We start from the raw sequence: 14,410 nt of genomic DNA on the forward strand, positions 1-14,410 counted from the left end.
GAAAGATTGAGGGAAGAAGGACAGGAGGGTGTCAGAGGATCAGATGGCTGGATGGCATCACTGATGCAATGGACATGAACTTGGGCAAACTTTGGAGGACAGACAGGCCTGGCGTGCTGCAGTCTATGGTGTGGCAAAGAGTTGGACATGACTGGACAACTGAACAACAAGATACACGTTTCCCCCACCCAGATTTATTGTCTCCAGAAATCATTGTTGCCCTACAAAGTTCCTGCTTCAGCGATTCTCTCAGAATCTGCTTTACTATCTATTATCTACTTCCTCTTATGTGTCCTATACTTAACTTGTGATTGCATTGTAACTCATGCCACATTCCTCAGTTTCAGTTCAGTTCAGTCGCTCAGTCGTGTCTGACTCTTTGAGACCCCATGAATCGCAGCACGCCAGGCCTCCCTGTCCATCGCCGTCTCCCGGAGGTCACTCAGACTCACGTCCATCGAGTCGGTGATGCCATCCAGCCATCTCATCCTTGGTCGTCCCCTTCTCCTCCTGCCCCCAATCCCTCCCAGCATCACAGTCTTTTTCAATGAGTCAACACTTCGCATGAGGTGGCCAAAGTACTGGAGCTTCAGCTTTAGCATCATTCCTTCCAAAGAAATCCCAGGGCTTATCTCCTTCAGAATGGACTGGTTGGATCTCCTTGCAGTCCAAGGGATTCTCAAGAGTCTTCTCCAACATCACAGCTCAAAAGCATCAATTCTTCAGTGCTCAGCCTTCTTCACAGTCCAACTCTCACATCCATACATGACCACTGGAAAAACCATAGCCTTGACTAGATGGACCTTAGTCAGCAAAGTAATGTCTCTGATTTTGAATATACTATCTAGATTGGTCATAAGTTTTCTTCCAAGGAGTAAGCGTCTTTTAATTTCATGGCTGCAGTCACCATCTGCAGTGATTTTGCAGCCCAAAAAAATAAAGTCTGACACTGTTTCTACTGTTTCCCCATCTATTTCCCATGAAGTGATGGGACCGGATGCATGATCTTCGTTTTCTGAATGTTGAGCTTCAAGCCAACTTTTTCACTCTCCTCTTTCACTTTCATCAAGAGGCTTTTTAGCTCCTCTTCACTTTCTGCCATAAGGGTGGTGTCATCTGCATATCTGAGGTTATTGATATTTCTCCCGGCAATCTTGATTCCAGCTTGTGTTTCTTCCAGTCCAGTGTTTCTCATGATGTACTCTGCATAGAAGTTAAATAAGCAGGGTGACAATGTACAGGCTTGACGTACTTCGTTTCCTATTTGGAACCAGTCTGTTGTTCCATGTCCAGTTCTAACTGTTGCTTCCTGACCTGCATACAGATTTTTCAAGAGGCAGGTTAGGTGGTCTGGTATTCCCATCTCTTGAAGAATTTTCCACAGTGTATTGTGGTGCACACAGTCAAAGGCTTTGGCATTGCCAATAAAGCAGAAATAGATGTTTTTCTGGAACTCGGTTGCTTTTTCCATGATCCAGCAGATGTTGGCAATTTGATCTCTGGTTCCTCTGCCTTTTCTAAAACCAGCTTGAACATCAGGGAGTTCACGGCTCATGTATTGCTGAAGCCTGGCTTGGAGAATTTTGAGCATTACTTTACTAGCATGTGAGATGAGTGCAATTGTGCATTAGTTTGAGCATTCTTTGGCATTGCCTTTCTTTGGAATTGGAATGAAAACTGACCTTTTCCAGTCCTGTGGCCACTGTGGAGTTTTCCCAATTTGCTGGCATATTGAGTGCAGCACTTTCACAGCATCATCTTTCAGGATTTGAAATAGCTCAATTGGAATTCCATCACCTCCACTAGCTTTGTTCGTAGTGATGCTTTCTAAGGCCCACTTGACTTCACATTCCAAGATGTCTGGCTCTAGATTAGTGATCACATCATCATGATTATCTTGGTCGTGAAGATCTTTTTTGTACAGTTCTTCAGTGTATTCTTGCCACCTCTTCTTAATATCTTCTTCTTCTGTTAGGTCCAGACCATTTCTGTCCTTTATCGAGCCCATCTTTGCATGAAATGTTCTCTTGGTATCTCTAATTTTCTTGAAGAGATCTCGTCTTTCCCATTCTGTTGTTTTCCTCTATTTCTTTGCACTGATTGCTGAAGAAGGCATTCTTATCTCTTCTTGCTATTCTTTGGAACTCTGTAAATCCTGTTTGCCCCTAGTATCTTAAGATCACTATCTCCTAAGAAGGCTTCTAGGTATTCTTAATTATTCCTAAACCCAAAGCTCAGCAAACTTCTTTTGCCATAAACATTCTGCTCACAAACAGGTCTCAGATAACAATCCTTCTCATGGCCTCAAGCTGCAGCCTGGAACATTCTTTGTAAAGATCCTTGAACAAATGTCAATGGTTACTTTATAGATTATTTTCTGGCACAACTGCAGAAGGCTTTGTGCTTTCTCATGCTTCTTTGAAGAACAATAAACACCTTAATATTCTTTCCAGCCAACTCAACAGAAGAAAAGGAAAGAACAAGTCAGAATCATAAAACCTAACTCCTTCATCCCAGGATCGTGCCTGTAGGGTGAGGAGAGGGGGTTGAGGCCATGCCTCCATTTTGTCAGTAATGCCTAACACGGCTGCCAACATACAACAGCATGGATGAACCTACAGAGTATTGTGCTTGGTGAAATAAGTCAGAGACAGGAAGACAAATAACATCCATATGCTATCACTTATATGTGGAATCTAAGAAATGAAACAAACAAATGAATATAATGAAACAGAAAACAGACTTACAGATGTAGAAAACAAACTAGTGGTTAACAGGGGGGAAAGGGAAGGTAGGAGGAGAAAGATAGGAGTAGGGTATTAAGATGTACAAACTACCATGTTTAAAATAAATAACCTACAAGCATATGCTGCACAGCACATGGAATTTAGTCAATATTTATAACTTCAAATGGATTACAATCTATATAAACTTTGAATTTGTATATCTACTATTAACATATTGTAAATAACCATACCTCAAAAAAGATATATATTAATTATAACAGTATCACTTAGAATAGTTTCACTGACCTACAAAACCTCTCTCCTCTGCTTGTTTGGCATCCCTTGACCTTTTCATGATATCCACGGTGTTTTCTTTCTCAGAATGTTATACAGCCAGAATTATAGTATATGAAGCCTTTTTATATTGGCTTCTTTCACTTTGTAGTATGCATTTAAGTTTCCTCCATGATTTTTCATGGCTTGATAGCTCATTTCTTAGCACTGAATAATATCCCACTGTCTGGATGCAGCACAATGTATTTAACCATTCACCTACTGAAGGCTATCTTGGTTATTTCCAAGTTTTGGCAGTCATAAATAAATAAAGTTGCTATATGCTGCCTTTCCAGGATTTTGTGTGAATGTAAGTTTTCTACTCATTTGGGTAAATAACATGGAGTGTGATTGTTGAATTTTATGTAAGAGTATGTTTAGTTGTGTAAAAATTACCAAACTTTCAAAGTGGACCTATCACCAATATTTTGCATTCCCACCAGCAATGGATTCAAGTTATTATTTGCTTTTGTTTCCTTTCAGTGAGAGCCGGAGCTATTAGGGACCTCAGTGACAATATCACTTGATATTAGCTTTAAATAATATGTTCACATGTGGTTAACTTTTTTCTCTTCTTTTACTTTTTGCTTATTTCTTCTTCTTTTTTTTTTTTTTTTTTGGTGATTAAAATTAGTGGAAACTTTGGTGGTCACAATTTGGGGGTATAGAAGACTAAACTTATCCATGGAAAAATGATAAAGTACAGAATTTTAAAGATGTAGGAATGAGAATACTACATCTTAGTCTCCTCTCAGGTCATCCAAAATCTGGTGTTGTGAACTGCTTGAATAATTTTCTTCTTGAATTGAAAAATTGGTTTCTTAAATCTGCCTCATGTGATTCATATTCTCTATTAAAGCAGTTTTTAACAGAGACAGAATTAATTGGGAGAAATTCCTAGAGAAATGACTAATGAAAATGATTTTGAGTACTCAATTTCTTGCTCTGTTTATGATGCATTACATAGTTTGAATGGAGAAAAACTGCTTGATAATAGCATTTTTCTTTGGAAAGCCAGTTCTTCAAATCCATAAAAACCATAGTAGAGAATTTAAAAATTTGAAGTGATTGGTTCAATGGCAGAAAGAGTTAAATCTCAGAATCAACTACATCTGGGTCAAAAGCCTTGCAGACTATCAACTGGCACAGTCAAAAGTTCTGGGAAAGAAGCCAAGAGAGAGAGCACCAAGATCAAGAGCTATAAATCTTAAGAATGAAGTTCTCTCTGAATCCAAAGGCCCACCTTACTTACCCATATCTTTTTAAATTTAAGAACATTTGCCTTATAAACTCTGAGGCAGATGGTCAAGACTTATCAAAGTTAAGGACAATAAGCCTTAATCTTTCTTTTCAGTTTCAATAAAATATCAGGCTGTCCATGGGATTCTCCAGGCAAGAGTACTGGAGTGGGTTGCCATTTCCTTCTCCAGGGGATCTTCCCAACCCAGGGATCGAACCCAGGTCTCCCAGAAGGGACCCTAAGCTGTATGCCAGAGTTTAGATATTTTGGGCAAGAAAAGGTTTTTGTTTTGTTTTTTAATAGTGGGCTTAAATGGAAAGGGAAAGACTAATTTTTTATTTAGGGACATAAATCTGAGTTTTCTAAGTTTGAATAACTGGAAATTGTTTAATGTTTCCCTGGGTGTGTTTTGGAATTAATTTATGCAACTCTTGGGCTTCCCTGGTAACTCAGCTGGTAAAGAATCTACCTGCCATGCAGGAGATCCCAGTCCCAATCCTGAGCCAGGCAGTTTCCCTGGAGAATGGATAGGCTACCCACTCCAGTATTCCCTGATGACCTGAGTAAAGAATCTGCTGGCAATGCAGGAGACCTGGTTTGATCCCTGGATTGGGATTAACCCCTGAAGGAGGGCATGGCAACCCACTCCAGTATTCTTGCCTGGAGGATCCCCATGGGCAGAGAATCTGGCAGGTTACAGTCCATGGGGTTACAAAGCATCAGACAGGACTGAGTGACCAAGAACAGCACAGCAAATGCAGCTATTGCAAAACTATGATTCTTCACTAAATAGAGCACATACAGTACAGACCACTAATAACTGGACAGTCTAAATGGGAGGTCGCGGAGCTCCTAATCATGATCAAAATATTAAAAAGGAAACCAATACTGACTGCTATAGTTAGGGAGTAAAATTTCAATAATATTCCAGAATTTGAAGAAATGATCTAATCCATGATTTATGATTTACTTATCTGGAAATGACCTCTGGGTATTTAAAAACTAAACAAATATATTCCATTAATGTGTACAAAGACATTTACTACAACATTTTTTTTTTATCTTTCTATTCCAATACCTCTGATAAGAAGTTAGTGATCTGAGAGATGGGTTTAAGTCAATGCAAGTATATATTGACCATGAACAATAGTCTCACATTATTTTGGTAAATGAAAAATTATATTTCCTGTTTTTTACCAGAATATATGAATCTATCACAATTTTCACAATTTTAAAAGTCAGAATATTTAAAAAAAATGTGGTTTGAAGTTGGGTACTCTGGGAAATAGACTATAAGGCAGAAGTTTACTTGCAGGAGATTAATTGGGAAGTGCTCTTTTGAAGGAAAATGTAGAAGAGTATAAAAAGTAGAATAGGCAGAACAAGAATTTGAACTGAGATTCACTTCTGACAGTGATCCCAGCTAATCAAACTCAGAGCTTTGGGATGGGGATGAGCCTGCAGATTTGTCTTATACTGAGCAAGGAAATAGACCTTACATCCCTTGCATTAACCAGTAATTGGATGATGGCTTCTTAGTTAAAAGAGATAAACTAGGGCAAGAAAAATTTCTTCAGATGGGAGGGTAATTCCAGGAGAGGGGCTCAGTTGATAATTGTCAGCTGCCAACACTTTTAGTACCTGGAGAATGAATGATTTATTTAGCAGCAGAGGAATGACAGAAAGCCCCTAGAGCATCTGATATACCCTGACCCCTTATTCTCCATGGAAACACTATTTGTATGATATGATAGAAAAGTATGTTCTCCATAATTCTGGGCAGTTGTTTTTCCTGGAATATTTACAAGCTGATATTTGGTGGGATGAACTAGAGTCCCCGCTGCTATGTCTGAGCAGCATTATATACCTATAGTTGTATACTTTCAACTGCAACTGATGTCATCCTCAGTCTTACCAAGTCTAGATTCCCCTCATATTTGGTTGGAACATCTGTTTCAGAGGTTTACTTCATGGCTTGAGTAATAAACCTTTCCCTGAGTAAGTCCAGCTCCTACTCACCAATCATTTGGACTATAGTCATTGAACTTCCCCACTTACTAACAAAATTGGGCAAAGGAAAGATGTACAAGTGGGACATTTCATTACTATTTTTCACTTATTGTGTTTGATGTCTCCTTTTCCCAGGCTTCAAGGTTGATTTCTTTCTTCCTTCTGGTTTCTTCCCTCCTAAGGTAGGTCCAAGGGGTTGCCTAAGCAGTTTGTGTGAGCTTTGTATAGGGTGAGATTTGTGCTGAGTTTTGTTGTTGTTGTTTTTCCTCTGATGGGCAAGGCTGAGTGAGGTGGTAATCCTATGTTAGAATGTGAAGAGCCTGGGAAACACTTAGATGGTTTTTGGCTCTTATGTAAATTTGAGTCTCAGCTAGCATCAAAGATAATTCAGGGAGACACAAAACAATAGGAAAAGAGATTTTTAAGCAATGTCTTCATGTTGTGAACTTTTCATAGGATAAAGTTGAGTTCTTTTTTGATTGGAAAGTAGTAGTAATTCAAGTAATCATCACTATCACATGGAGCAGTAAATACAATGAAAGACATCTGGTTTCTTTATGTCCCCCTAAAGTCTGGATAAGAAGCTGTGAAGATCTTGAAAGTAGAGCCAGTGTTGGGACCTTTCTCCTCAGCTGGGAATGGGGGAGGTGAGGGAGGCAGGAGTCATTAAGTCTGCAAACTGGGATGAAAGTGGGATTAGTCCCAGACAGGGAATTCTTTTCTCTCATTAACTTTGTTTTTATGCATTTCAAAAATTTGACAGATTTGTGGTCCTTGTTTTTATTGAAAAAGTACTGATTTTAAAAACTAATGACATAAAACTCTTCCCAATGGTCTGTATATTCTTTCATTTCAAAGGTATTACTACATGATTGTTATCATTAATAAGTCTTTCACTATTAAATGGGCAATTAAAACAATAAACAGTTCTAACACCATCTTTTTCCACCACTGATTTAAGACTTTGGTGGTAGGTGTTATGGAAAATGTTCACTTAACCTTCTGAGTTTTCTGAGCAGAGTAACTCTGCTAGCTCCAGGAGACTTCCTGTCCATTGCTTGGAAGATATTCATGGCAGGTCTATCTCATATCAAGAATAGCAAAACAACCCAGGGGAGGCTAGTCAGAGAAACACTCAAAACACATGGACTTACAGATGATGGCTTTAGAGCCATCATCCAGCCTCTTAGCAGAATAATGACTAATCCTCCTTCAGCTCAGCAAATGTCCAAGCAGTGAAAGCTGTGTGAGAAGTTAGCACATGTGCATTGCCAGCAATGATTTGGTATAAGTGATTCAGGATAATCATTTGAGCAGTGAAGCCAGCTGATTCTATTGATGGGTTATTTTTGCTGTCATCAGCCATGTTGCTAAAACAAATATCTTAGGCACACAGAAGACAATTTTGACCCCAGGAAGGGCTTCATTCAAACTTGATGGTGCAATTTCAATATAAATTTCTAGTCAGTTGTATCACTGACCAGAACAAAGGTGAACATCATGCTGGGTTTAAGAACACCAATCTTCACTAGACTCATAGAAACAGTACAAACACACTTTCATAGGTATCTTTGAGGAACAGATGAGAAATTTTGTCTTTTGGATAGTCTGGTGACAAGTTAGGCAGAGAGAGAAGTTGACCTGAGACCTGGTAACAACTAAGGCTATACTTGATAACTCAGCTGATGATTCTTAACCATCAATACATCCAACATAGGGGTTGAAGGAGGAGCATTTTATTCCTGAAAGAGGTACAAAAGATGGCATCTAAGCAATGTACCACAGTATCCACTTCAGTTGCTTAGATAAATCAAATATTAATGATGATAATTATGATACATGTGGCATTAAAAATCTACATATATCCACAGAGTTTACAAAAACAATTTATGATTCATACCTGACAGTATACCAAGAAAGGTAAAGTTAAAATGAAAACCCCCTTTGACTAAATAGAAGATTGTACATGTAAAAAATAACTCTGAAGTTAAATTACAAAGGGGAGAAGTAATGCCCAAAGGCTTAAGGAAGTAATAAATATTTTTGTGACTGTGAACATGGGAAATATAAGACTATATTCATTTGAAATTAAAATGTCTATTGTTTTTCAGAGAAGTTTTAAATGTTTTGATGTTTTATAAAAAGGATAAAATATTTTGATCAAATATTGTTCTTCTTCTATCAGATTAATTTTATGCATATAACAATTGCTATATCTTTTAATTTTGTTTTAAACATAAGGAAAACTAAATTATTTTTAATAGTTCTATTAGAAAGAAAATGCACTTAATTCCATTCTTATTTCATTTTATAGTTTATACTTTTGAATATTATGTCTTTATTCAGTGAATAGCCACATATTTTCACATATTTGGATGTGAACCATAATATTTTACCCTATGAATACTGTAATTCAAATTGTGACAAATCCAATAACTGCCTGATATCACAATATTCTTATTATCTCCCAGAAGGGGCACATCTTAAATAGACTCCCACCATTATCTTAGGTTTCTTTTTGTTGTCCAGATGAATTTGTATTTTAATTGACATATTTGTCTGAATGACCAATGTTGAAAACTTTTCCACTGAGGATATGTTTTACTGACTGTAGAGATTAGAAATTCCATTAGTAGTGTATTTCTAAATGGGCTTCCCTGATAGTTTAGTTGGTAAAGAATCTGCCTGCAATGCAGAAGACCCTGGTTTGGTTCCTGGGTTGGGAAGATCCACTGGTGGTTTTTGACCTCTTGAATCTCCTCAGAAAGTGAGGGGGGGGGGAGATCACCTCTAAAATTATGTTAACATCCTCACTTTTAAATATTATCACCGAAATAGTGTGATATTAAACTCATGAGTCAGAGATTGTGGTCAATATCAAGCTTTTCAAATAAGTACAAGGTAATGGAGAGGGTCAGGACTTATGACATGACAAGCTTTCTTTTTTTTTTCATTTGACATACACTAGCCCAGACTAAAGCTACATTTCTAAGTTAGCTGGGCAGTAACCATACTGATGCAGCAGCCAGGGTCTGAAACAGCTCAGTTTTATACTCATATAGTTAAATGGTTTACCTGACATTTTCCAGAAATGTATGCCTCATAAAATCACATATTAAAAGTGACAGTATAAGCAATCCTAGACAAATGGGTACCTTCTACTAAAGGCAAGTGATTAGATGTTTATTTTTTGTTTCCTTTTCATTTTCCTCTCATAACAGAATGATCTGAAGTTAAACCATAAACTTCTCAATTGTAATCACACACAAAGAGAATGAAATGCCAGTGGGACATTTTAATAAACTTTGCACAAGTGAACCATTATGAATCATTGAGGTCAAGGAATAGAACATGGTCAGCACTCTAGAACATGCCACAAACTCTTTTCTAATACAACCTCAGTGCTTATGCAGGGGTGACCTCTAACAATATTTAATACAGTTGAATCTTCTGATTTATTTTAAGGGAATCTGCTGAGAGTTCAAAATCTGTTGGCAATTTTTTTTTTTTCTTTTGAGAAATGTATATTCTGTTTCTTTGTTCATTTTTTAACTGGGTAATTCGTGTTTATTGCCATTGAGTTGTATGAGTTCCTTATATATATAGGATATTAATGTCTTATTAGATAAGTAGTTTGCAGATATTTTCTTCCATTTCATAGGTTGCTTTTTCACTCTGTTGTTTCTCTTGATATGCAGAAGCTTTTTACGTTGATGCAACCCATTTGTCTATTTTTGCTTTTGTTGTCAAGTCAAAAAAAAAAAAAAAATGGAACTTCCCTGGTGGTCCAGGGGTTAATACCCCATACTCTCAACACAGGGAGCATGGGTTTGAGTCTCTTGTGGGCAAACCAAGGGACTCATGTGAACAGTAAGGTAAAAAAAAAAAAAAAAATCAAAATCACTGCCAAGACCAAAATCAAGAAGCTTTTTTTTCCTGTCTCCTTTTTAGTATTTCTATGGTTTCAAGTCTCAGGTTTACATTTTAAATCTAATTTCAGTTGATTTGTTTATATAGTAGTGAGGTAAAAATCCTACTGACTTCCATTCTTCTGAATGTGGTTATCCAGTTTTGCCAATACTACCTATTGAAGAGAATATTCTTTCTCAAATTTTGCACCCTTAGCACTCTGTTAAAAATCAGTTAACCAAAGATATGAAGATTTATTTTGGCTTCTGTATTCAGAAGTCTCCAGCCTTTTTGGCAACAGAGACCAGTTTTGTGGAAAACGATTTTTCCATATGTGGTGGTAGGAGGATGGTTTCATGATAGTTCAAGTGCATTACATTTATTGTGCACTTTATTTCTAATCTAATGCCTCTGCTAATCTGACAGGAGTTACCAGTCTGTTACCCAGAGGCAGAAGATTTTTATTTTTATGCTACTATCATACTGTTTTGATTGCTGTGGCTTTATAATATATTTTGAAATCAAGAAGTGTGATGCTCTCAGATTTGTTTTTTTTTTTTTTTTTCAAGATTGCTTTGGCTATTTGGCATTCTTTTCAATTTGATTTATTAGTTTGTTTCCAAGCTGTAGCTTTTATAAGTAATGTTTCAATGAACATACAGGTCAGGCAGTTCTTTGAGGGAGTAGTTTTCTTTGAATGTATATCCAGAAATGGTATTGCTGGTAGTTCTATTTTTAATTTGTTGAAAAAACCCTCATACTGTTTCCAAAATGGATGTATCAATTTACATTCTGACCAACAGAATACAAGAGTTCCTTTACTCTATATCTTTGCCATCACTTGTCATCTTTTTACTTTTTTATAATAGCTATCCTAATAGGTATGAAGTGACATCATACTGCGGCTTTGATTTCCATTTTCTTGATTAGTGATGTATGACTGATTTTTGTGTTTTGTTTGTATGCTGCAATTTTGCTGAATAAATTACCTAGTCCCAACATTGTTTTCCTTGTCTGTGCCTGTAAGTCTCTGGGGTTTTCTACATATATGATTATATTAGATACAAACAGAGAATTTTGCTTTTTCTTGTTGGATTTCACTGCCTTTTACTTTTTGCTCTTATGTAATTACTCTGACTAGATCTGATAGACAGAGTATCTGATGAACTATGGCCAGAGGTTCATGACATTGTACAGGAGACAGGGATCAAGACCATCCCCAAGAAAAAGGAATGCAAAAAAAAAAAAAAATGGCTGTCTGAGGAGGCCTTACAATAGCTGTAAAAAGAAGAAAAGGCAACAGCAAAGGAGAAAAGGAAAGATATGCCCATTTGAATGAAGAGTTCCAAAGAAGAGCAAGGAGAGATAAGAAAGCCTTCCTCAGTGATCAATGCAAAGAAATAGAGGAAAACAACAGAATGGGAAAAACTAGAAATCTCTTCAAAATCCAAAAATCTGCAAGCAATAAATGCTGGAGAGGGTGTGGAGAGAAGGGAACCCTCCTACACTGTTGGTGGGAATGCAAACTAGTACAGCCACTATGGAGAACAGTGTGGAGATTCCTTAAAAAATTGCAAATAGAACTGCCTTATGACCCAGCAATCCTACTGCTGGGCATACACACTGAGGAAACCAGAATTGAAAGAGACACATGTACCCCAATGTTTATCACAGCACTGTTTATAATAGCCAGGACATGGAAACAACCTAGATGTCCATCAGCAGATGAATGGATAAGAAAGCTGTGGTACATATACACAATGGAGTATTACTCAGCCATTAAAAAGAATACATTTGAATCAGTTCTGATGAGATGGATGGAACTGGAGCCGATTATACAGAGTGAAATAAGCCAGAAAGAAAAACACCAATACAGTATACTAACACATATATATGGAATTTAGAAAGATGGCAATGATGACCCTGTATGCAGGACAGCAAAAAAGACACAGATGTGTATAATGGACTTTTGGACTCAGTGGGAGAGAAGGGTGAGATGATTTGGGAGAATGGCATTGAAACGTGTATAATATCATGTAAGAATATAATTGCCCGTCTATGTCCGATGCAGGATATGGCACGCTTGGGGCTGGTATGCAGGGATGACCCAGAGAGATGTTGTGGGGAAGGGGGTGGGAGGGGGGTTCATGTTTGGGAACGCATGTACACCCGTGGTGGATTCATGTCAATGTATGGCAAAACCAATACAGAATTGTAAAGTAAAATAAAAAATAAATTAAAAAAAAATTAGAGATAACAAGGGAACATTTCATACAAAGATGGGCTCAATAAAGGACAGAAATGGTATGGACCTAACAGAAGGAGAAGATATTAAGAGGTGACAAGAATACACAAAAGAACTGTACAAAAAAAAAAAAAATCTTCACAACTAAGATAATCATGATAGTGTGATCACTCACCTACAGCCAGACATCCTGGAATGTGAAGTCAAGTGGGCCTTAGAAGCATCACTACAAACAAAACTAGTGGAGGTAATAGAATTCCAGTTGAGCTATTTTAAATCCTAAAAGATGATGCTGTGAAAGTGCTGCACTCAATATGTCAGCAAATTTGGAAAACTCATCACTGGCCATAGGACTGGAAAAGGTCAATTTTCATTCCAATCCCAAAGAAAGGCAATGGCAAAGAATGACTAAACTGCCACAAAATTGCACTCAACTCACATGCTAGCAAAGTAATGCTCAAAATTCTGCAAGCCAGGCTTCAACAATACGTGAACAGTGAACTTCTAGATGTTCAAGCTGGATTTAGAAAAGGCAGAGGAAACAGAGAACAAATTGCCAACATCTGCTGGATCATCAAAAAAGCAAGAGAGTTCTGGAAAAACATTTATTTCTGCTTTATTGACTATGCCAAAGCTTTTGACTATGTGGATCACAATAAACTGTGGAAAATTCTGAAATAGATGGAAATACCAGAACACCTGACCTGCCTCCTGAGAAATCTGTATGCAGGTCAGAAAGCAATAGTTAGAACTGAACATGGAACAACAGACTGGTTCCAAATAGGAAAAGGAGTACATCAAGGCTGTATATATTTCACCCTGCTTATTTAACTTACATGCAGTGTACACCATGAGAAATGCTGGGCTGGATGAAGCACAAGCTGGAATCAAGATTACCGGGAGAAATATCAATAACCTCAGATATGCAGATAACACCACCCTTATGGCAGAAAGCAAAGAAGAACTAAACAGCCTCTTGATGAAAGTGAAAGAGGAAAATGAAAGATGAAAATGAAAAATCTGGCTTAAAACTCAACATTCAGAAAACTAAGATCATGGCATCTGGTCCCATCACTTCATGGCAAACAGATGGGGAAACAGTGGAAACAGTGTCAGACTTTATTTTTTGGGGCTCCAAAATCACTGCAGATGGTGATTGCAACCATGAAAGTAAAAGACGCTTACTCCTTGGAAGGAAAGCTATGACCAACCTAGATAGCATGTTAAAAAGCAGAGACATTACTTTGCCAACAAAGGTCTATCTATTCAAGGCTATGGTTTTTCCAGTAGTCATGTATGGATGTGAAAGTTGGACTATAAAGAAAGCTGAATAAGTAAGGTGAAAAGACAGCCTTCTGAATGGGAGAAAACGATAGCAAATGAAGCAACTGACAACTAATCTCAAAAATATACAAGCAACTTATGCAGCTTAACTCCAGAAAAATAAATGACCCAATCAAAAAATGGGCCAAAGAACTAAATAGGCATTTCTCCAAAGAAGACATACGGATGGCTAACAAACACATGAAAAGATGCTCAACATTACTCATTATCAGAGAAATGCAAATCAAGACCACAATGAGGTACCATTTCACACCAGTCAGAATGGCTGCGATCCAAAAGTCTACAAGCAATAAATGCTGGAGAGGATGTGGAGGAAAGGGAACCCTCTTACACTGTTGGTGGGAATGCAAACTAATACAACCACTATGGAAAACAGTGTGGAGATTTCTTAAAAAACTGGAAATAGAAGTGCCATATGACCCAGCAATCCCATTGCTGGGCATACACACCAAGGAAACCAGAATTGAAAGGGACACATGTACCCCAATGTTCATCGCAGCACTGTTTATAATAGCCAGGACACGGAAACAACCTAGATGTCCATCAGCAGATGAATGGATAAGAAAGCTGTGGTACATGTACACAATGGAGTATTACTAAGCC

Source organism: Oryx dammah, unplaced genomic scaffold, assembly GCF_014754425.2.
Source record: "Oryx dammah isolate SB20612 unplaced genomic scaffold, SCBI_Odam_1.1 HiC_scaffold_19, whole genome shotgun sequence".
Classification (NCBI taxonomy): Eukaryota; Metazoa; Chordata; class Mammalia; order Artiodactyla; family Bovidae; genus Oryx; species Oryx dammah.